Genomic DNA, 25,095 nt, shown 5'->3' on the forward strand with positions numbered 1-25,095 from the left:
GACTCCTCCCCTCCTGTGACCTCATCACAGCTCCTGTGCGCACAGAGCAGCCATATATGTGGTGGCGGCTCTGCAGGTGGAGGTATGTGGAGACCCCATTACTGGGCGCAGGGGGCATTAACCCCTTCAGCACGGAGACTCTTTTGGGGTCTTGTGTTGCCCCTTTATACGAATCATAAGGTTTTTGTTCTGTTTCCTGTAATAGATACATACGACCCAACTATGGAGACAGGAAGGGAGGAAACGTATTGTTCTCATAGTACAGGACCCCTTTACTGCCCCCACAGTGTAATGCCCCCATTATGCCCCTTATGCAGGATGTATGATGCCCCCCACACAGTGTAATGCCCCCATTATGCCCCTTATGCAGGATGTATGATGCCCGCACACAGTGTAATGCCCCCATTATGCCCCTTATGCAGGATGTATGATGCCCCACACAGTGTAATGCCCCCATTATGCCCCTTATGCAGGATGTATGATGCCCCCCACAGTGTAATGCCCCCATTATGCCCCTTATGCAGGATGTATGATGCTCGCACACAGTGTAATGCCCCCATTATGCCCCTTATGCAGGATGTATGATGCCCCCACACAGTGTAATGCCCCCATTATGCTCTTTATGCAGGATGTATGATGCCCCCACACAGTGTAATGCCCCCATTATGCCCCTTATGCAGTATGTATGATGCCCCCACACAGTGTAATGCCCCCATTATGCCCCTTATGCAGGATGTGTGATGCCCCTTATGCAGTATGTATGATGCCCCCACACAGTGTAATGCCCCCATTATGCCCCTTATGCAGTATGTATGATGCCCCCACACAGTGTGATGCCCCCATTATGCCCCTTATGCAGGATGTATGATGCCCCCACACAGTGTAATGCCCCCATTATGCCCCTTATGCAGGATGTATGATGCCCCCACACAGTGTAATGCCCCCATTATGCCCCTTATGCAGGATTTATGATGCCCCCCACACAGTGTGATGTCCCCATTATGCCCCTTATGCAGTATGTATGATGCCCCCACACAGTGTAATGCCCCCATTATGCCCCTTATGCAGGATGTATGATGCCACCACACAGTGTAATGCCCCCATTATGCCCCTTATGCAGTATGTATGATGCCCCCACACAGTGTGATGCCCCCATTATGCCCCTTATGCAGGATGTATGATGCCCCCACACAGTGTAATGCCCCCATTATGCCCGTTATGCAGGATGTATGATGCCCCCACACAGTGTAATGCCCCCATTATGCCCCTTATGCAGGATGTATGATGCCCCCATTATGCCCCTTATACAGGATGTATGATGCCCTACACAGTGTAATGCCCCCATTATGCCCCTTATACAGTATGTATGAGTCCCCCACACAGTGTAATGCCCCCATTATGCCCCTTATACAGGATGTATGATGCCCCCACAGTGTAATGCCCCCATTATGCCCCTTATACAGTATGTATGAGTCCCACACACAGTGTAATGCCCCCATTATGCCCCTTATACAGTATGTATGAGTCCCACACACAGTGTAATGCCCCCATTATGCCCCTTATACAGGATGTATGATGCCCCACACAGTGTAATGCCCCCATTATGCCCCTTATACAGTATGTATGAGTCCCCCACACAGTGTAATGCCCCTTATACAGGATGTATGATGCCCCCATTATGCCCCTTATACAGTAGGTATGATGCCCCCACACAGTGAAATGCCCCCATTATGCCCCTTATGCAGTATGTATGATGCCCCCACACAGTGTGATGCCCCCATTATGCCCCTTATGCAGTATGTATGATGCCCCCACACAGTGTAATGCCCAATTATGCCCCTTATGCAGGATGTATGATGTCCCCACGCAGTGTAATGACCCCATTATGCCCCTTATGCATTATGTATGATGCCCTCACACAGTGTAATGTCCCCATTATGCCCCTTATGCAGTATGTATGATATCCCCACGCAGTGTAATGCCCCCATTATGCCCCTTATGCTGTATGTATGATGCCACCACACAGTGTAATGCCCCCATTATGCCCCTTATGCAGTATGTATGATGCCCCCACACAGTGTGATGCCCCCATTATGCCCCTTATGCAGTATGTATGATGCCCCCACACAGTGTAATGTCCCCATTATGCCCCTTATGCAGTATGTATGATGTCCCCACACAGTGTAATGTCCCCATTATGCCCCTTATGCAGTATGTATGATATCCCCATGCAGTGTAATGCCCCCATTATGCCCCTTATGCTGTATGTATGATGCCACCACACAGTGTAATGCCCCCATTATGCCCCTTATGCAGTATGTATGATGCCCCCACACAGTGTAATGCCCCCATTATGCCCCTTATGCAGTATGTATGATGCCCCCACACAGTGTAATGCCCCATTATGCCCCTTATGCAGTATGTATGATGTCCCCACGCAGTGTAATGACCCCATTATGCCCCTTATGCAGTATGTATGATGCCCCCACACAGTGTAATGTCCCCATTATCCCCCTTATGCAGTATGTATGATGCCCCCACACAGTGTAATGTCCCCATTATGCCCCTTATGCAGTATGTATGATGCTCCCACACAGTGTAATGCCCCCTATACAGTATGTTTGATGCCCCCACACAGTGTAATGCCCCCATTATGCCCCTTATGCAGTATGTATGATGCCCCCACACAGTGTAATGCCCCCATTATGCCCCTTATGCAGTATGTATGATGCCCCCACACAGTGTAATGCCCCATTATGCCCCTTATGCAGTATGTATGATGCCCCCACACAGTGTAATGCCCCCATTATGCCCCTTATGCAGTATGTATGATGCCCCCACAGTGTAATGCCCCCATTATGCCTCTTATGCAGTATGTATGATGTCCCCACTCGGTGTAATGCCCCCATTATGCCCCTTATGCAGTATGTATGATGTCCCCACGCGGTGTAATGCCCCCATTATGCCCCTTATGCAGGATGTATGATGCCCCCACACAGTGTAATGCCCCCATTATGCCCCTTATGCAGTATAATAGATGAAATTCATAGGATTATTAGTAGGGAGAGCAATATTTATCATATATCAATCACAATAATACAATAATAGACTCCTACCATTTATTAGGACTAAATATCATGGCCAATCTCTATAAACATAACAAACAAAAAACCGAAGAAAGACGATCTAGAGGCCGTATTGTAAAACCACAATATTCTTTATTAGTTTCTGTAAAGATGTGCGGTTGTGGATTTTAATAATCACCTAGGCTGGTTATCGATGCAAGTAGTTTTATTCCTTCCGACCACGGTGAACTGCAATTCCAGGTAAATGTCCAACTGGCAATTCTCTTAGTTCTCGAGTTTCCATCCTGGGATCAGTAGTTCCACTGTCCCGTACCAGGTGATACCCACTGTCCCCCAACTTTTGGTTGGCCCACAGCCTTTTGTATCTCCCGCCTGTATATTGGCAGTCACAGCATATCCTCCTTCGGATGATGGATATCACGGCCACAGCCCGTGATACCACCCAGTTCTCAGTCCGACTAGCAATGAATCTTCCCTTTCTCCTGCACAGGGTTCAGCCCCCTGAATCGGCTGAAGAGCACACCCCTCCCTCCCACAGCTAATTGTGCCTTAAGCCCCCGTCTCACATAGCGAGATCGCTAGCGAGATCGCTGCTGTGTCACGGTTTTGGTGACGCAACAGCGACCTCACCAGCGATGTCACTATGTGTGACACTTTGCAGCGATCAGGCCCCTGCTGTGAGGTCACTGATCGCTGCAGAATGTCCTGGACCTTTTTTCGGTCGTTGCCCTCCCGCTGGTCAGCACACATCGCTGTTTGTGACCAGCGGGAGCAGCGATCAGGCTGGTAACCATGATAAACATCGGGTTACTAGGGGCACACGCGCACCTAGTAACCCGCTGTTTATCATGGTTACGAGCCTGCTAAAGTGAGCGGTAACCTCCCGCTCACTGTAGCAGAGTGGTAACCATGATAAACAATGGGTTACTAGGTGCGCGTGTGCCCCTAGTAACCCGATGTTTACCATAGTTACCAGCCTGTTCCTGCTTCAGCAGGCTGGTAACCAGGAGCAGGACATCGTGGAAAGATTCTTTCCACGATGTCGCTGCTCCCCTGATCATTGGTGAGCCTGCCTGTTTGACAGCTCACCAGCGACCACATAGCGACGCAGCAACGATCCCTGACAGGTCGTATCGTTGTCGGGATCGTTGCAGCGTCGCCTAGTGTGACGGGGCCTTTAGTGGAGATATTTTCTCAGGTGGAACCCATCCCCTGGGTTTGCATGTGAGACTACCTGTGGTGATCATTATAGGGTAAATTGCAATATCAATTTGCCTTACAATCAATTTACCCTATAATGATTGGCCAGTATGTGGGTACATATAGCCTTGCACATACTGAAGTGGTTCCACACTACCCTAAAGAGTGACATATCATACTAAGACAGATTTATACTTGTTCATTCTTATATGTATTGATTCCTGGATATGTAGGGGGTGTACACATATATATAAATTATCCGCTTTAACTTATTGCTCTTACTATGTATCTTCCTTGCTGCGCGTCTTTGTGCTTAGCCATTTGCACTGTGCCCTGTTCACTTCCATGCCCTGTGATTCATTATTGATACTAATAAGGATTATTGTAGTTTTACAATACGGCCTCTAGATCATCTTTCTTCGGTTTTTTGTTTGCTCTTATGCAGTATATATGATGCCCCCACACAGTGTAATGTTCCCACAGTACCGCCATCCCCCCCACACACAGCATAATATAATTCCAGTGTAGGTAAATGAGATGAGAATTAGCTTTATGGAAGATGAGTCTATGAGAAAGGTGTTCAGCTGCAGACTCCAAGGAAGAAACTGCTTGTTGTCTGTGGCCTAAAATATATAGGTTTTATTAGTAGAAGTCAATGAAAATAACTGAATGTTGTAAAATAATAAAAATACCATAGCTGTTAGGGTCCCCGCCAATCTCTGTATTTCCTGGTCAGCCCCAACGAACTTGTGATTATTACAGCCAATCAGCTGCTGACGCAGTGAGTAACACAGCCAGTGATTGGGAGTATGGAGGAGATGTCCATATAAGACTAGAGAATACAACATCTACACCTTCTATCTCCTGATATGTTTCCCTTATTATCTCCAGTAATTGTATTAATACACAGGATTTTTATGATGTTACATCGGCTCATCATCTTCTCATTCAGGTCCCTACAATATCAGATCCTCTCAGTGAAGATCTCCTATATAAGAAAATTTTCCTGATTTACCCATCAAAGATGGATACGGACAGACACAAGATGGCGGAGAGGATATTACACCTCACCCTGGAGATCCTCTTCCGTCTTACTGGAGAGGTGAGAGATTCTGATGACGTCACATTACATCATTCTTATCTATGGGAATAACAGATGGACAGAACTGGAGAGGTGAGGACTCTGGAAATGTCTGGAGTGAGATTTATTAATGTGTCTCTCCATAACCAGGATTACTCAGTAGTGAAGAAGACCTCTAGTGAGCACTGTCAGGACCCTGTGTCTGAGGGATGGGAAAGACCCCTGAGCCCAATCACAAGGCCTCCACCTCATCCCCTGATACATGAGGACATCAATGACCAGAAGATCCTAGAACTCACCTACAAGATGATTGAGCTGCTGACTGGAGAGGTGACACTGCTGGGAATGCTGGGACATTATACAGTAACACTATGAAGGGATCGGGGGGGTGACGGTATCATTGTATGTGTCAGGTTCCAATAAGGTGTCAGGATGTCGCTGTCTATTTCTCCATGGAAGAGTGGGAGTATTTAGAAGGACGCAAATATCTGTACAAGGACGTCATGATGGAGGTTCCCCAGCCCCTCACATCACCAGGTAATAGACAGGACTAAATACACACGGCCTATAATTATCTGTATGTAAAGAATGAATTCAGTCCCTGTATGTGTTTCCTTCCAGATCTGTCCAGCAAGAGGACAACACCAGAGAGATGTCCCCGTCCTCTTCTTCCACAGGACTGTAAACAAGAAGACCCCAATGTTCCTCAGGATCATCAGGTAGATGGAGAGAAGGTGTCATGAGATCTCCCCTATGATGTGTAGACGGCTGTGAAGGTCTTGTGTTCAGTCTTGTTTTATCCACCAGTATTATATGTTTTATACTTGTGTAATGAGAACGGTGGAGATGGCAGGATTAGAGCTGATCATAGATGTGACCTCTCCATCTGTCTGACTTTTACAATATTTGTTTCAGGGTGAAGATCTGACCCATATTAATACTACAGAGACATATATGAGGGGTGATGAGTGGTGTAAAGAGGAGATTCCTACATATGACCACCCAGGTGAGTAGTGACCACTAAATGCCGAGAAGTCACAGATTCTTCTCAGTCACCAGCTGTGGCTGCTTTATCGGTGGTGTAGACCGGCCGTATCACAATCGTGTGATCACCATTTCCCTCTAGACCACAACATTCTCCTCCACCCAAAACTGTCCAAATGACTTTGGGCATTAAAAGCCCTTTTCTATAGAACTTACAACCTGGAGGATCCACCTACCCACTGTCATTAGGAGACTTTGACCATTACCTGCCCAGATCTGTAAACTACAAAGCCAAATGTCAGCGTATTGTGATCGACTCACTCAGCTTCTTAAAGAGGCAGACACAGGAACAGTTTCTATTTAAAGTGCGGCTGTTACCTCCAGGCCCACCACACAAATACTCTAAAGGCTGTGAATTTTATCCTATGACCTCCTCCCTCTCTACAGGTGTTCAATCATTCTAGCACTAAAGATGGCTGATTTACCCCCTCGTGTGCTGGAACCTTTTTCCTATGTTTAATTACTGGAGCTAACAATCTCAGTGCTACACATCTCTCCTCCAGTACTTTACCAGTGACTTTTTCACATTATGTAGAATGTGCTGAGAAGTTAGAAAATCACTTGAAGAAAAATATTATGATGGACCTGTAAAAGAAAGCGGAGGGTAATGATGCTGTTGGCTTCCTAGATCCCTGATATCTTATTGGATGAATCTACCTTCTCTCCCTTCTGTGCTGCTGAATGTGCTCATATGGTCCCTACAAGACCAGGTCCAGTCTTTCTGGCCAAACTTCACTTTTATGATCGACAACATTAAATGTGCAGTGAGGGCCAAGTGTGAATTTCTGTCCAATAACAACAGAGTTTCCCTTTATCCTGACTTTTCAATTTCTTTTAAAACCAACTAACTTCAAACAGGATTGTGATAAACTGAACAGAAAACATTACACCTTTGCCATGATATATCTCTAAGCTGTGAGTGGCTGATGGCTGTAATATACATTTATTCACGCCTGCAGGAGATGTGTTGGCTCGAGCCCTGGTTTCATGGATTCACTCCACATCATCAATTCCATTATGTTATCAGTCCTAAGGAATTCAGATTACTGCACAATCTCTCCTGAAATGGGGGCATTAATACTTTCTCTACTCTTCTGCTCAGGAGTCATAGTTGCTCCAATGGTCCATCATAAATGAGTGTGACTCCAGTTTAGTGTTGAAGTTCTCCCCTCATACATATATAGTTATATGAAAAAGTTTGGGCACCCCTATTAATCTTAAGCTTAATGTTTTATAAAAATTGGTGTTTTTGCAACAGCTATTTCAGTTTGATATATGTAATAACTGTTGGACACAGTAATGTTTCTGCCTTGAAATGAGGTTTATTGTACTAACAGAAAATGTGCAATCTGCATTCAAACAAAATTTGACAGGTGCATAAGTATGGGCACCTCACCAGAAAAGTGACATTAATGTTTAGTAGATCCTCCTTTTGCAAAAATAACAGCCTCTAGTCGCTTCCTGTAGCTTTTAATGAGTTCCTGGATCCTGGATGAAGGTATTTTTGACCATTCCTCTTTACAAAACAATTCCAGTTCAGTTAAGTTTGATGGTCGCCGAGCATGGACAGCCCTCTTCAAATGATCCCACAGATGTTCAATGATATTCAGGTCTGGGTACTGGGATGGCCATTCCAGAACATTGTAATTGTTCCTCTGCATGAATGCCTGAGTAGATTTGGAGTGGTGTTTTGGATCATTGTCTTGCTGAAAGATCCATCCCCTGCGTAACTTCAACTTTATCACTGATTCTTGAACATTATTGTCAAGAATCTGCTGATACTGAGTGGAATCCATGCGTCCCTCAACTTTAACAAGATTCCCGGTGCCGGCATTGGCCACACAGCCCCAAAGCATGATGGAACCTCCACCAAATTTTACTGTGGGTAGCAAGTGTTTTTTTTGGAATGCTGTGTTTTTTTGCCGCCATGCATAACGCCTTTTTGTATGACCAAACAACTCAATCTTGGTTTCATCAGTCCACAGGACCTTCTTCCAAAAAGAAATTGGCTTCTCCAAATGTGCTTTTGCATACCTTAGCCGACTCTGTTTGTGGTGTGCTTGCAGAAACGGCTTCTTCGCATCACTCTCCCATACAGCTTCTCCTTGTGCAAAGTGCGTTGTATAGTTGACCGATGCACAGTGACACCATCTGCAGCAAGTTGATGCTGCAGCTCTCTGGAGGTGGTCTGAGGATTGTCCTTGACTGATCTCACCATTCTTCTTCTCTGCCTTTCTGATGTTTTTCTTGGCCTGCCACTTCTGGCCTTAACAAGAACTGTCCCTGTGTTCTTCCATTTCCTTACTATGTTCCTCACAGTGGAAACTGACAGGTTAAATCTCCGAGACAGCTTTTTGTATCCTTCCCCTGAACAACTATGTTGAATAATCTTTGTTTTCAGATCATTTGACAGTTGTTTTGAGGAGCCCATGATGCCACTCTTCAGAGGAGATTCAAACAGGAGAACAACTTGCAAGTGGCCACTTTAAGTAGCTTTTCTCATGATTGCATACACCTGGCTATGAAGTTCAAAGCTCAATGAGGTTACAAAACCAAAAAAAGTGCTTTAGTAAGTCAGTAAAAAGTAGGTAGGAGTATTTAAAACAAGAAAATGATAAAGGTGCCCATACTTATGCACCTGTCAAATTTTGTTTGAATGCAGATTGCACATTTTCTGTTAGTACAATAAACCTCATTTCAAGGCAGAAACATTACTGTGTCCAACAGTTATTACATATATCAAACTGAAATGGCTGTTGCAAAAACACCAATTTTTATAAAACATTAAGCTTAAGATTAATAGGGGTGCCCAAACTTTTTCATATAACTGTATTGTTGTTGGGGATGTAACATTTTTTATTCTATGTCTATTTGTTTACAGATTTTCATTTTGTATGATTGTGGTGGGATCGGCCGGCCTCACTTATGTTACTCAGTAACTCCCTGGTCTCTTTAAAAAGAGGTCTCATTACCTCTTCCAAATGCCAGATATTCAAATATAAGACGCCTCATCTCTGCACTATTATAAAAAGTTCTCTTTAACTGTCTAATATTTCTTCTTGAAGCTCATCTGACAGAAAATATTGGATTTTACGATAATTTAGAGTTTGTGGCTGTTGGTAATCTGTTTACTCCAGAGAGGTTTCTCCACTAGTTAATCTTCTCATTTTTTTTTACTGATTAAGGCTATGTGCCCACGATGCAGAAATGTTCCGGATTTTTTCCTGAGCATTTCTGCATCTCCCTGGCAGAAAAAACGCATGCGGATTGTACATGCGGATTGTACATGCGGATTGTACATGCTTTTTTCCTGCCAGGGACATGCAGATGTGAAGCTTTCTTCACATGCAGTTCCGCATGCCGGTTGACAAGTGGTTGACAAGTGCTTTCCAAGCTATTTTAGCATCACTTGGAAAGTGCTTGACAACTTGGTCACACTATATAAATCCATGCAAACCACCCCAAAGAATGTCAAAAAATAAAAAAATAAATCTATACTTACCTTCTGATGGCCCCTGGAGTCTTGCTTCGTTCTGTCCTGGCTTGCCGGCAGCTTGCGGTACACAACACTGAAGGACCTGCCGTCGCATGACTAAATGACGTCAGCGCAGGTCCTTCAGTCCACCGCGATCTGGCGACAAGCGAAGACAAGGAGACCGGGAGCCGTCAGAAGGTAAGTATAATATTTATTTTTTATTTTATTCTTTTTTTACAGGTACTATGGTACCTGGGTCCGGAGGAGAGTCTCCTCTTCTCCAGACCCGGGTACCATCCGCACATTGAAACGCTTGGATTCCGCATGTACAGATGCAGTGATGCGGATTCCATGCGTTCCAATGCAAGTCAATGGCGGCGAAAACGCAGCGCTTCCGCAAAATAATTGGTAGTGCTGCGGTTTTTTCCGCAATGATAACCTGCAGCGGAAATTTCCGCAGCATGTGCACAGCACATGCGGATTATCATTGGGGAACATGGCAGGCCTTCTACCAAGCGTTTTTTAAGCGTTTCTGCAGCGTTTTTGCCACTGCGGAAATGCTTTAAAAAACGCATCGTGGGCACACAGCCTAAGACTGTTCAGCCTAATCTTTTCAGTAGAAAATGTGATGTGTTATTGTCTATAGTCACAGTTTTCCCCATCAACCTTTAACTTCTTTAACCCATCTACATGAATCTGGACTTACACAGAGACACCTAGGCTTGGGCCTTGGTGTGACCTGTTGTTCTGTGGAGTGAGATATGAAGAATAGTCAGGTAGCCGGGTTAGAACCAGGAGGGCAGAGAAAATACAAAATCAGAAGACAAAAGAGTAGTCAGTAGTGATGCTTGGTTATTTGTTACTCGAGCAATTTTCCGGCGGTTCCTTCCCCAACCCCCCCCATATCCTCCGTAGGGCTGGAGGGAGTCTAAAAATTGTTCAGATCTATGAAAACAGTGGAAACAGCATGGGGAAGACCCCTGGAATCATCTCTGAATCCCAGGTCGCTGCTGTGAACAATGTTACCAGAGTAGTATGCCACTTTTACGGGCTGACAATAAAAAATACAAAAACGAAGATAAAATGGATTTTCCTGGAAACAATTTTTAAGAAACATTCTTTCCAGGATAATGACTTCTATATAATGCAAAATAAATAACAGAAAAAATACTCCTCCACACCTTGGGCTATGTTCACACTTAGTGTTTTTGCACGTTCACATTGCTTTCAACGGTGAAAAATACATTCACCGGTAAATGTAATTTTAACATTTTACTACCTTATCTGGCCATGTGGTGTGTAAGACATGATCAGATACATCTGTTTCATTCATGAAAGAGAGACTCTGTAAGTCCCATTTTTTTTTCAGGCCTCACTATTTATAAAGCGCCATCAGGCGGCCCTTACTATTGTTAGAGTACCCTGCGGCGGCCACTAAAGCTAGACGGCCAAGCTCCGCAAGTAAGCGCTTCCGGCCGACGGAAGCCACTGGCACCAATAGCAGCTGATTGGCGGGGTTGCCGGGTGCGGGACCCAGGTCAATCAGACATTGATGCCCTATCCTACGGATGGGGTATAAATGTAAAATTAGTGGACAACTTCTTTAATACGGTAAAGTTTGAAACTTGCATGGCCATATATTGCTTCTGCAATATAACGTATCCATCTGAGGTGGTCAAATTTTCTTTTTTGTATATATTATGTAAAGTTTGCAACTTGGAGGTCCAGCAGGCGGCCCTCACAATTTATAGAGTGCCAGCAAGTGGCCTCCACTATTTTTACAGGGCCAGTAGGCATCTTGTGGACAGATGAGACCAAGATAGAGCTTTTTGGTAAAACATATCATTCAGCTGTTTACTGTAAATGGAATGAGGCCTAAAAATAAAAGAACACAGAACTTACAGTCAATTATAGTGGAGGGTCAAAGATATTTAGGGGTTGTTTTGCTTCCTCTGGCACTGAATGCCTTGACTGTGTGTAAGGCATCATGAAATCTGAATATTCCCAAAGGATTTTGGGTAGCAATGTAGTGCCCAGTGTCAGAAAGTTGGATTGGCATCCTAGGTCATGGGTCTTTCAGCAGGACAAGGACCCCAAGTTATGAATTTCTGTCAACCATGATAAATTTCTGTGAACTTTGATGAATTTCTGAGTACAGATCACCGTAAAAATTTTGAATTGGTCAATGAGTGAATGGAAGAAATTAATTAAGTTATGAACTGTGGAAAGATGTATTTGACCAGAATGAACAGTCCTTTCCAGCAGATGCTACCACCTAGCACCTATCCCTATACTAATATACTAAATGTAGCTAACAGTGGTATTAATAAGGAATAGCATAGATTTTTTTTTCTTTTTTGCTTGCAGCAGCACGGAGTATAAGGCTATAATCCCTGACTAGATAACCTGTAATACGCTATTCCTAGTGCTATAGCTCACTCGTACACAAATTACAGATAAGAGAGGTAATATTGCAGAATATAAAATAGATTTTAACCCGCCCCCAGAGTATTTTTTTGGGATATGGCAGCACCAAACTGTGAAGGAACGCACGCAACTCTGCCTGCTTTGTTGACTTTCTGAGTGTAGGTTACATTAAAAAACACATCTGTCAGTGAGTTTTTTGAAGAATGCAATCAAGTTATAGACAGTGTATGCAACGAAAATGAACACTCATTTCCAGCAGGAGTATACATGTATATTGTAAAGAATGTTAGAAGTAGGTCTCTAAAAATTATTCATGCGGGCGTCCTAAATACCTTTAAAATAATTAATGGGGGTGTTGCATGATGATCACCCTGTTGATATTGTGGTGTAGGATGAGAAGAAGGAATAGGACAACATAAAAAGAAGAAATCTTCACACCTATCTGGGTGTGAAGATTTGCATGGGAATAGACCAGAAAAAAATGGATTTGAGTTTATGTTCTGTTGCTGTCATCCGGTGGTGTTGAGAAGTCTGGGCCAATCCAGGCCTTGTTTATTTTGATATTAGTCAGCCTGTCAGCATTTTTAGTTGACAAGTGGGCGCACCTATCAGTTATAATACCCCCGGCGCACTAAAAACCCGCTCTGACAAAACGCTAGAGGCAGGGCAGGCCAGGACCTCCAAGCTGTAGTGAGACAGTTCATGCCACGAGTCTAACTTGGATACCTGATAGTTGTAAGGCACAGAGGAATCACCAAGGACGGTGGTACAGTCAGCAAGATACTCCTTCAGTATCTTCTAAAACTTTTCCCTCATTGTCAGACTACCCCGTGTATCAGGGCCTGGGCACTGGGAGGGTCTGAGAAAACTGTCCCAGACCTTTGAGAGTGTTCCCCTGCTTCTACTGCATATGGCTTTGTGTGTCTGTCTCCCTGTACTCATTGGTTGTCCAATGAACTGTGACCTCTACCATCTAAGTTGTCAGATGGGAATTTTTTATATTCTTCAACTAGGGCCTTCTGGTACTGCAACATTTTATTAGACCTCGCTGCCACTTGAAGGAGAGATAGAAAGTTCTCCATGTAGCATGGATCTAGAAGGGTGACCAACCAGTAATTACTGTTGCCTAAAATGTGTACAACGCGAGGGTCACGGGAAAGGCAGCAGAACATAAACTCAGCCATATGTGCCAGACTGCGAAGAGCCAAGACTTCCCTGTCCCCACCAAGATGGATGATTGTCCATCATCTCCTCCTCATACTCCTCTTTTGTCCTCCTCCTCTTCAGCCACGGTGAACAGACGGGATGAAGGTGGTGCAGGTTGTACCGTCTGTAGCGCAGGAAACCTGCCTGTGTTCCTCATTCGCACCCAATCCACGTTGAAAAGATGATACAAGGCTGGGCTGTGTAGCATCACCCTGTATAGTTTCTTGCCCATCTCAACTTGCTGCGCCTGCAAAACCTCCTCTTTAATTGTGAGCAGCGAGCGTTTCAGTAGGCAGAGAAGCGGGAGGGTGACGTTGATTATGGCGTCACCACCGCTCACTATCTTGGTGGAGTCCTCAAAGGTTTGGAGAACTGCACAGATGTCAGACATCCATGTCCACTCATCAGCTCTTATGTGCGGAGACTGACCAGAATATTGACGGGCGTGTTGGAGCTGGTACTCAACAACTGGCCACTGCTGCTCACAAGGCCTTGTTAACATATGCAACGTTGAGTTCCAACGCATGGTAACATTGTACAACAATCAGTGAGCTGGAAGTTACAAAGGCTGCTGAAGCACAGCCAGGGCGGCGGAAGCTGTAGCTGACTTGCGGAAATGGGCACACGCAGTGTACTTTCACAAGCAGCTCAGGCAGATCATGGTAGGTTTTGAGAAACCGCTGAACCACTAAGTTGAGCACGTGGGTCAGGCATGGTACATGTGCTCGGTTGCCAAGCTTCAGAGCCACTTGCAGGTTCCAGCCATTGTTACACACGACCATGCTTGGTTGTAGGTTCAGCGGTGAGAGCCACAGATCTGTCTGCTCTGTTACAGCTTTCAACAACTCTGCAGGGGTGTGCAGTTTGTCACCTAAGCAGATTAGCTTCTGCAGAGCCTGTTGCTGCTTGGCCAAGGCAGTGCTGAAGTTTCTAGCTTCATATTATTGATGTTTCAGAGATATGGAGGATGAAGAGGCGAAGGAGGTGCAGGAACTGCTGTACAAGGTGGGGGCAACCCTGATTGAACCAGGGCCCGCAATCCTCGGCATCGGTAGCACATGTTCCGTCCCGGCTTGCACAATATTCACCCATTGTGCCGTCAGGGAAATGTTGCATCCCTGGCCACAAGCACTTGTCCACATGTCTGTGGTTAGGTGGACCTTCCTAGTAACTGCATTGTGAGGGCACGGGTAATGTTAAGGGACAAGTGCTTGTGTAAGGCAGGGATGGTACATCGGGAGAAATAGTGGCTGCTGGGGACTGAGTACCTAGGTACAGCTGCGGCCATGAGGTTGCAGAAAGCTTCCTTCTCCACAAGCCTAAAATGCAATATTTCCAGTGCGAGCAGTCTGGAAATGTGGCCGTTTAGTATTGTGGCCTGTGGGTGTGCAGGTGGCTGCGTATTTCCGCTTGTGTTCCAAGGGACAACTGAACGCTGCGCTGGGACAAGGACGTGAATGTGGTTGCTACGACAGGTGGAGAGTGGGAGGCATCTTCGCCTGCATCATGGACAGGGGATTGGCATGCACATACAACAGGTGAAGAGGCAGTGGTGTCGCCCACAGACACTGTTTCTGGTCCTGGCGTTTGGCCCAGCTAGTTGAGTGCTTTGCTATCGTGTGCCTGAGCATGCTGGTGGTGGTCAGGCTAGTAGTTGTGCTGCCCCTGCTGATGCTGGCACAGTATATGTTGCAAATAGCCTTTTTTGGGTTAACTGGACAGTTTTTAAAAAAGCGCCAGACTCAGGAAGACCTAACCCTTGGACTGGCAACTTCCCTCGTGCTGGTGTTCTGGGGAACAGTTGCCCGCCTTGTCTCTATGGTCACGTCACTACCTCTTCCTGCCTGTTGCGGTACTATGGATCCCACCTTCTCTGCGCTGCTGTCTTTGCTCTGCTTGTCACCTTCCCAGATTGGGTAAGTAACCTCATCGTCCACCATCTCGTCTTCCCCGTCCACACCCTTGTCTTCCTACTGACTTACAAATATTTGGGTATCGCTAAGTGTGATCTCCTCATATCCTGCTTGAAGCGAACAGGGCAAGAGGACAGAAACTATAAATGGAAATATAAACAGCCCTTCGGAGTGTCTAAGTGTGAGATCACTTGTCTCCGGGCGCTCGGCATGGTGAGAGGAAGGAGGCTCAGGGTGAGGATTATGTGGTCCAGACTCAAGACTACTGAGACTGGACCGTGTGGAAGACAGGGTGGTGCTGAAAACTGACTGGAAGCATTGTCTGCTATCAACCCAACAACCTTTTCACACTGGTCTGGCTTCAAGAGTGTTGTTCCACAAAGTGGGACAGGACGCTAGGTCGACATGATGTGGGTGTTTGTTGTGCTACTTCAGCAGGCACAGTTTCCCCTTGCCCCGTCTCATGCTGCACATAACACATCTGCATCTCTGGCTGCTATAGGCGTAAAAGGGGACAAACTTATGGTGTGGCACCCATGCTCCCCTGACCTCAACCCCATTGAGAACCTCTGGAGCTTCATCAAAAGGAGTGTCTATGATGGCGGGAGGCAGTTCACATCTAAGCAACAGCTCTGGGAGGGTATTCTGTCCTCGTGCAAAACAATTAAAGCAGAAACCATCCAAAACCTGACAAATTCAATGGACGAGAGAGTTCAGAAGCTCCTTTCGAACAAGGGGTCCTATGTGCAAATGTAACATCACCTAGAATAAAGTTTTGAGGTGAAAACTGTTTGATTTCAGTTTGTAATAACCTGCTAATGCTTATAATTTCAAAAATGACCATTTTTTTGTTCTTTATTAAAATGAAAACGTTGAAAACTCTGCTGTGCATAATAATTTGGAACATGCATTTTGAGTGCAGTTTGAGTGTTTTATTTTTTAAAAAATATACTGTTATCATAGGCAGTTTGTACAAAAACCTTTCAATTGTACTCTAATAGTTATTTGACTGGAAAATTACAATGACTGCAATTCATATAGGTAATTTGGGAAAATCTGAAAAAATATTATTTGCATAATAATTTGGAACACAGTGTATTTGGCAGCTTCAACAAAATTTCACGATTATTAATGCAGTAAAAATCTGACCACTTCAGATGAGCAAGTTTTACTGCAATAGCAATATGCTATTGGTTAGCGGCCAAGTCAGGATGTATGTTTTCAACACACAACTGTCACATTTTAAATGGAGTATAATATTTCGCAGATTACAAAAAATTTCAGGATCATTACGCAGTAAAATCTGACCACCACAGATGGACTTTTTCAATGCTTGCACTACATAGCAATGCTAGTCAAATCAACTAAGTGTGGCTGTATACTGTTAACAAACAAATGGAGCAGTAAAAATAGTGTAGTATATTGCTTTTCACAAAAATTAGCAGGATTAAGAGCAAAAAGGAATATTATTATCCCTGAGAACTAGGGCTATTGATATGAGTTACAGCAGCAGAAAGAACATGCAATGAAGCCTAACCTGTAGTGCACTATCTCTCCACAAACTCTGCCTAACCTGCTAACAGCAGTATTAATATACATCAGAATGAGCCCTTACAAGGGCTGTTGGTTCAGATGAAATAAATACAACTAGTGTGGAATCCCTGCCTAAAAGAAGCTAGAATTCTCTCCCTCGCTCAGCCGCAGCTCTCCCTACTCTGCCTATTTCCGGGGTAGACTGTGATGAGGGCAGGGTCCCTGGTCTTATATAGACCTGATGATGCTATGCGGCCAGCAATTCACTGTAATGTCACTACCAACATGGCTACGGCATTACAGTGACTGGCAGGCGATCCCTACATGTTAATTGGCTGCCTAAAAAGTGCCAAACATGTGAGGCCGGCACTCGAGCTCGCTCCCGAAATTTTAAGAAAAAAAAATACTCGCTGAGTACTGAGCATTTCGAGCACTGTGATGCTCGGGTAAGTAACGAGTAGTGACAAGCATGCTCGCTCATCACTAATAGTCAGTAAATGGGCCAAAGCCATATCAGGAACCAAACACACAAGCCGGGTGCTGAGTACAGAGGACTGAACCAGAGGAGAACAAGGCTGTATCAGGCAGCTTCTGGCAATATACTCTGAGCTTTAGTAGTGTGACTTCAGCTGGATTGCACACACTCATACTGCCAGACTGGATGGTACTACAGGTCCCAAGCACCCTAATCTTAATGGCTGGACAGGGCCTGTGCGCCCAGAGCTTCTGGTTCCAACATCTCCATCACCAATGCCACCCGCAGAATGAATAAGGCGGCTCCTGGTGACAGGAGAAGATCCCAGAGGAGATGGGATTCACCATTTGCAGAAGCCCTAATATGACAAAATGGCAGAAAACCAGAACATTAGAAATCCCCATAAAGTGACTCCATTTTGGAAATTATAACCCTCAATGAATGAATCTATAGGACTAGTGACTATTTTGACTCCACAGACACTTTCCGGAAATTAGCACGCAGTGGATTTTGGAGAGTGAAAATTGCACATTGGCCATTTTATTACCCAACACATAGTGCCCATATTGTGCTCCAGGAGACACACACCATAAATTAACTGTGTTCTTCTCACTATAGTAATGCCAAATTCATGGATGCTAAATGTGGTTTGGCACACTGCAAGGGTCAGAAGCAAGGGGGGCATTTGTTTTTGGGAGTGCGGATATTGCTGGATTGGTTTATGGAAGCCATGTTTCTTTTTAAGAGCCTTTTGAGCCACTAATAATGTGGAAACCTCTGTTTTTCCACTGACAGATAATGGACTTGAGTGGGGACTTTTTTTTTTTTGCAGGATGAGTAGAAGTTTTTATTGGTATTATTTTCGCCTACATAACATTTTTTGGTGGCTTTTTTTATTCCATATTTTGGAGGCAGAATGAACAAACAGTTGAACACCACGCTCCACTGGTTCATCCTATGAGGTTTTCTATTAGACTGTGAACTGTCATTGTCTTGGTAAATAATAATAATTTTTCTACGTAACTTTCAATTGTTACCGACAGTTTAAGTAGAAATGTTCACAAATATTACATTCAAGGATATTTTATTCAAAAATTATAACTGTTTTTATTCTTGGCAGATGACTGTACCAGGAGATCAGAGGGACAGCTGACATCATCAATTTTTAAATCCGATGATCTTGAGATGCCACAAGATACAATTGAAGTGAATGCCATTACTCCAGATACACCATCATCCCTTCACAGCAAAGATCTGTCATCTGATCCTTTGAAACAGGTCCTGTCTTCTGATTCATTACCGACTACTAAGGAAAATCAAAGTCACAAAATAAGCATTAAAAAGCAAACTGCTCCTAAGGCAAATAATCCATTTTCATGTTCAGAATATGGAAATAGTTTTCCTCTCCAAAAGTTTTTTCTTAAGAATCAAGACATTCACACAGCAGAGAATATATTTTATTGTTCCAAGTGTGGGAAATGTTTTAACCAGAAATCGAAACTTGTTCGACACCAGAGAACTCACGCAGGGGAGAATTCATTTTCATGTTCAGAATGTGGGAAATGTTTTATGAAGAAATCATCTCTTCTTAGTCATCAGAGAACTCACACAGGGGAGAAGCCTTTTTCCTGCTCAGAATGTGGAAAATATTTTAGACATAAACGTAGTCTTGTTTTGCACCAAATAACGCACACAGGGAAGAAGTCTTTTTCATGTTCAGAATGTGGGAAATGTTTTAACCGAAAAGCGTATCTTGATAGCCATCAGAGAACCCACACAGGGGAGAAGCCTTTTTCATGTTCAGAATGTGGGAAATGTTTCAGATGGAAACAGCATCTTGATAACCACCAGAGAACTCACACAGGGGAGAAGCCTTTTTCATGCTCAGAATGTGGGAAATGTTTTAACCGGAAACAGAATCTTGATAACCACCAGAGAACTCACACAGGAGAGAAGCCTTTTTCATGTTCAGAATGTGGGAAATGTTTTAAATGGAAATCAGATGTTGTTATGCACAAAAGAACCCACACAGGGGAGAAGCCTTTTTCATGCTCAGAATGTGGGAAATGTTTTAGCTGGAAATCGCATCTTCGTAGCCACCAGAGAACCCACACAGGGGAGAAACCTTTTTCATGTTCAGAATGTGGGAAATGTTTTAACCGGAAACAGAATCTTGATAACCACCAGAGAACCCACACAGGGGAGAAGCCTTTTTCATGTTCAGAATGTGGGAAATGTTTTAACCTGAAACAGAATCTTGATAACCACCAGAGAACCCACACAGGGGAGAAGCCTTTTTCATGTTCAGAATGTGGAAAATGTTTTAACCTGAAACAGAATCTTGATAACCACCAGAGAACCCACACAGGGGAGAAGCCTTTTTCATGTTCAGAATGTGGGAAATGTTTTAACCAGAAATCAGATTTGATTAAGCACCTGAGAACCCACACAGAAGAGAGGCCTTTTTCATGTTCAGAATGTGGGAAATGTTTTAACCAGAAATCACATTTGATTAAGCACCTGAGAACCCACACAGAAGAGAGGCCTTTTTCCTGTTGAGAATGTGGGAAATGTTTTAACCAGAAATCAGGTTTGATTAAGCCCCAGAGAATTCACACAGGGGATAAGCATTTTTCATGTTCAGAATGTTTGAAAAGATTTAACTGAAAATTGTATCTTCATAAAGGGGTTGTCCACTACTAGGGCAACCACTTGTCATTCCTCATGTTTGGCCTCATTAAAATAAAAACACTCATACTCACGCTCTGTGTCATCGCTGTTCCAGCCGTGTCTGCACTCATGTACCCGGGGCTATTGTGAGGTTGTTACATCACCCGAGCCCTGCGCCCAATCAGCGCCAGCTTCACTGTCCCTGCCTTCAGACAGATTGAACATCAACAGGAAGCCACGGCTACAGCTGCTTTCTGACTTTCTGTTATTGTTCGATGTGTCCAAAGGTGGGGACAGTGACTCCAGGGCTGATTGGGCACAGGGCTTACATGACGTAACAACGTAATATAATCCCTGGAAACGCAAGTGCTGACACCGCTAGAACGCCGCAGGCATGGGAGGTTTGTATGACTTTTTATTTTAACAGGACCAAACATGAGGAATGAGAAGGAGTTGTCTAAGTAGTGGACAGCCCCTTTTAAAGATCAAAAATCCCACACACAGAGAAGACATTATCATACCTAGAGTGTGAGAAATGAATTACTGGAAAATCGTATTTTGTTGACCATCAAAAATAACCCAGACGGGTAGAAACTATATATGTTATTGACAAATTGTACATACGTATTGTGTGTATGTAAATGTGAATCAGAGCTCTGTGTATATAAATATGCATACAAGTGGTGTTCAAAAGTTCTGCATAGGCATGAAGAAAACTATATATTTCATACTTCTGCATCTCTACAGTGAAACTGGTGGAACATATATGTTTTTGTAATCCCTCATTGTATGCCATACTCATTTTTGAATGTCCCAAGTGTATAAATTGTTATGGTATGCGCATTTTTGATAATTTTTTTTTACAGCATAACCATCATAACCATACCTACACCAGTACAGTGTGTAGAATGGTGAACAGGTTTCTAAGTTCATTAACTTCCAATGCAAGTTCACACAGACTTAAATTTTACTTTTTAAGATTTATTGTTTTTTATTTAATTCAGAGTCCTGAAAAGGGCCTTTTGACTGCATCTTTAGGCTGCCTGCCCACGTTGCGTATTACAAGCGTATATGCTGCGGAATTTCCGCAGCGTAAACGCTTGTAAAACGCATGTATATCCGCACCCCATGGTCCCCAATGGCATTCCGCAATGTCAATGCCCATGCTGCGGATTTTTCCGCAGCGTATATACTGCGGTCAAAAATCCACAGCATGTTCATTAATTTTGCGTTTCCGCATGCGGAATCAATGTGCGGATGGTACCCAAGTCTGGAGGAGAGGAGACTCTCATCCAGACCTGGGTACCAAAGAACCTGTAAAAAAAAGAATAAAATAAAGTTTATACTTATCTTCTGATGTTTTCCCTCCGTTGCGCTGTTGTGTGAAGGACCTGCCACGTCATTGAGTCATGTGACCTATCACATGACTCAATGACTTCACCGCAGGTCCTGCACACAACAGCGTGAGCCGCTCAAGACTCCGGACGGGGCAGAGAATGCATCGGAAGGTGAGTATAAACTTTATTTTTTTATTTTTTACCATTCTGATTTTTTTTTTAACTATTACTTGGTCACACTATATAAATCCATGCCGGTTGCATGGATTTATATAGTGTGAACAAGTTGTCAAGCACTTTTCCAAGTGATGCTTAAATCACTTGGAGAAGTGCTTGATAACCCGCATGCGGAAATGCATGCAAAGACACCTCACAAACGCTTCTACCTGGCGGGAAAACCGCATGCGATTTTCCCGCCAAGGAGAAGTGTAAAAAATATGCTTCAGTTCCGCAACGTGGGCACTTAGCCTTAGCTTCTAATACTTTATTGGCCAGACTTTGCTCTTGAGCACCAACTTGCATCTCTGTGGCATTGAGTGAACAAGCTTCTGCAGATGTTCACGAGTGATGATGTGCTTCCAGGCCTGTATCAGAGACTCAATCAACTCTCTCTTGGTCCTTGGCTATTTTTTAGATATCTCTATTGATACCTTGTGCCACAAATTTTCAATTAGATTGAGGTCCGAGGACTGGGCTGGCCAGTCAATAGTAGCCACCTTGTTCTATTTTTCCATTCTTAGCTCTGTGACAAGGAGCATTATCATCCTGGAAGATATAATCCCCTGAAAACAGGTGTTGAGCAGAAGGCAGCATTTTCTTATTAAGGATGTCTATGTATTTTTTTGCATTACCATACCCTCCACAATATGAAGCCTTCCAACACCATTGGCTGCCATACAGCCCCAGACCATTACTTTCATCGGATGTTTCACAGAGAAGCTCAAACACTGGCTTGTACTCATCATGTGGAAACCTTCTCAGATAAGACTTGCCATCATTTCCTAAAATGAAAAAAGTGCTTTCATCACTAAATAGCACTTTTTCCCACTCCTCCTTCCTCCATTTTGAATATTTCAATGCCCACAGTTTTCGCCTTTGTCTTTGTATGGCTGTCATCAATGGCTTCTTTCGGGCCTTGTACCCTCTCAATCCTGCTTCCAAACATCTCTTCCTAACAGTTGATGTTGATACCTCAATATTGCACTTTTCTTGCCATTCTCGCAGAAGCTGAGGAGAGGTGAGCTTTCGATTGGCAAGGGATGTTCTTATCAGTACTCTATCCTCCCTTTTAGTTGACTTTCTGGGCTGACTAGATCTGGGCCTGTCCTGGGTAATTCCAAGCTGCTTATGTTTCTGCAAAATTCTTACGACTGTACTCTGATTACAGCCGACCTTCCTTGCGATCTGGGGGCCAGTATAACCCTCTTCATGTAGCACCACAACTCGCACACGATCCTCCGCTGACAAAAATCTGAAGGCTCCCATCATAAAGCTCTACAGTATGATTCACTAGATAGACCAACAGATAAAACAAGCAAACAAAGCAGCAGATGTGATGCAATGTAATGGAATGTGATTGGCTGCCATATCCAGGTTATGATTGGTCACAAGAACCTCATCTGTGATTGGCTAATTTTGGATCTGAAGCTGTACAATATTTAGTTGTGCTTTCAATTCCCATATTGTTGCAATTGTTAGAACCTTGCTCTTAGGTTTTTTTTCCTTTGCTGGTCACATGACCTTGTTGGCCTATTTAAGCCTGCTCCGCCCTTCTGGCTTTGCTGGACTTCATTGTATATCTACTTTCTAGCTAGCCTGTGCTCTGTGTCTTGCTCTGTTAGTTTGCTTGGTCTACTGACCTCTATGTTCTATATATTTTGTTTGTTCGTCTGTCTGCTACTATTTCTGTTAGGAGGTGTCCCATATTCCTCCCAGTCCTTAGTACTTGTAGGGATTCCTTCCCCACATCTATAGGTCTCCGTACAGACTAGCTTAGGACTTTAGCAGGTCTGATCGCAGGATCAGGTCCCCTGTTACATCGTAGGGATTAAGCTGAGTTCTATCGTAGGGACAGATCTCCTCTCTTTCCTTAGCTCTGGTAGCAGAACATAACAGCAATAATTTCAGGCAAAACTGCTTCAAAAGCTAAAAATATTACAGGGAGAGAATGCAAAATTGTATTCTGAACAAAACCATATATAATGTCATATTAGCATCGAAGATATTCGACAGAAAACGTTTAAAACTTGAAAAATCAATTTATCCTATACCTATGCAGTACTTTTGAACACCACTGTATGTAGCAGAGCTGTGTGTATGTAAATGTGCGTATGTAGCAGAGCTGAGTGTGCATGCACTGTCCATGCAGCAGTGTTAGAAAGACCACATGGGCCAGGGTTCATCCTATTGATTGCCGTACTCCTTTCCGTTGGTATAACACTTCTCAGACAATGCAGGATAGGGGACCACACTCAGATAAGACTTTATTGGGTCAACAACAGTTAACATCATATATTACAATCCCATTGGCTCGCTGGGGATTAGAACCTCAGCGACTTTGGGGCATTTAGAGCCAATCTGCTGCCAACTACCAGGATGATGAAGATTCCCCATGGGACCTTCAGGATTTTAAGAGTGTTAGTGTGGAATAATGGGCCAAAATCACACCTGGGCAATGCATGTGACTAGTTTCTCCATACAGGAGGCATCTTGAAGCTGTCATCTCCAGCAAAGGCTTTTGTGTGAAGTATTAAATAAACTTAAGTGAGTGAGTTAAATACTTATTCCCTGTGTCATTTCTCATTATTACAAATAGCTTATTTTTTGGCCATCTTTGGTTTGATTTCTTTAAATAGTTGGGTCCAGAAAATATTTGGACAGTGATACGAGTTTGGGCATTTTATCGGTTTACCAAAACATATTTAGGATAAAATTATATAATCAGTCTGGCCTTAAAGTTCCAACTCTCCGCTTTAATTTGAGGGTGTTCACATCATAATTGGATGTAGGGTTTAGGAATTACAGCTCTTTAATATGGGGCTGCATCTTTTTCAAGGAACCGAAGGTAATTGGACAATTATTTCAAAAGCTCTTTCACTGGCTGTATGGGCTCTTCCCCCATTAATCCATCATCAATTAAGATGGTAAAAGGTCTTGTGCTGATTCCAGGTGTGGCTTCGTATTTGGAAGCTGTTGCTGTGAACCCATAACACAGAAATGAGCTCTCAATGGAAGAGAAAAGATCAAATCTACCAATGATCAGAAATATTAGGAGTTGCTAAATTAACAGAATGGTATATTTTGCAAAAAAAAAAGTTCACTTCTGAGCTTGGGGACTCAAAAAGGTGTGCACGCCCACTGAAGGAAACCGTGGTGGATGATTGCAGAATCCTTTCAATGGTGAAGAAAAGCCCCTTCACAATATGAACCTACGTGAAGAAAACTTTCCAGGAAAAAGGTGTTTCAGTGTTTAGGTCCACCATAAAAGAGCAGACTTCATAAGAGCAAATACAGAGGGTTCACCACAAGGTGCAAAGCATTCTTTGGACAGATGAAACTAATATCAACCTGTATAAAAAAGATGGGAAGAATAAAGTTTGGAGAAGGCTTGAAACGGCTCATGATCCAAACACAGCACATCTTTTGTAA

General features: G+C 43.7%; 1 pseudogene; it reads left to right on the plus strand.

The window, feature by feature from the left end:
• Nucleotides 1-24,230, plus strand: LOC141176134 (uncharacterized; annotated as a pseudogene).
• The last annotated feature ends 865 nt before the right edge of the window (nucleotides 24,231-25,095 follow it).

The sequence above is a fragment of the Phyllobates terribilis genome, unplaced genomic scaffold, assembly GCF_046119375.1.
Source record: "Phyllobates terribilis strain yellow unplaced genomic scaffold, ASM4611937v1 Scaffold_17__1_contigs__length_24005725, whole genome shotgun sequence".
Taxonomy (NCBI): Eukaryota; Metazoa; Chordata; class Amphibia; order Anura; family Dendrobatidae; genus Phyllobates; species Phyllobates terribilis.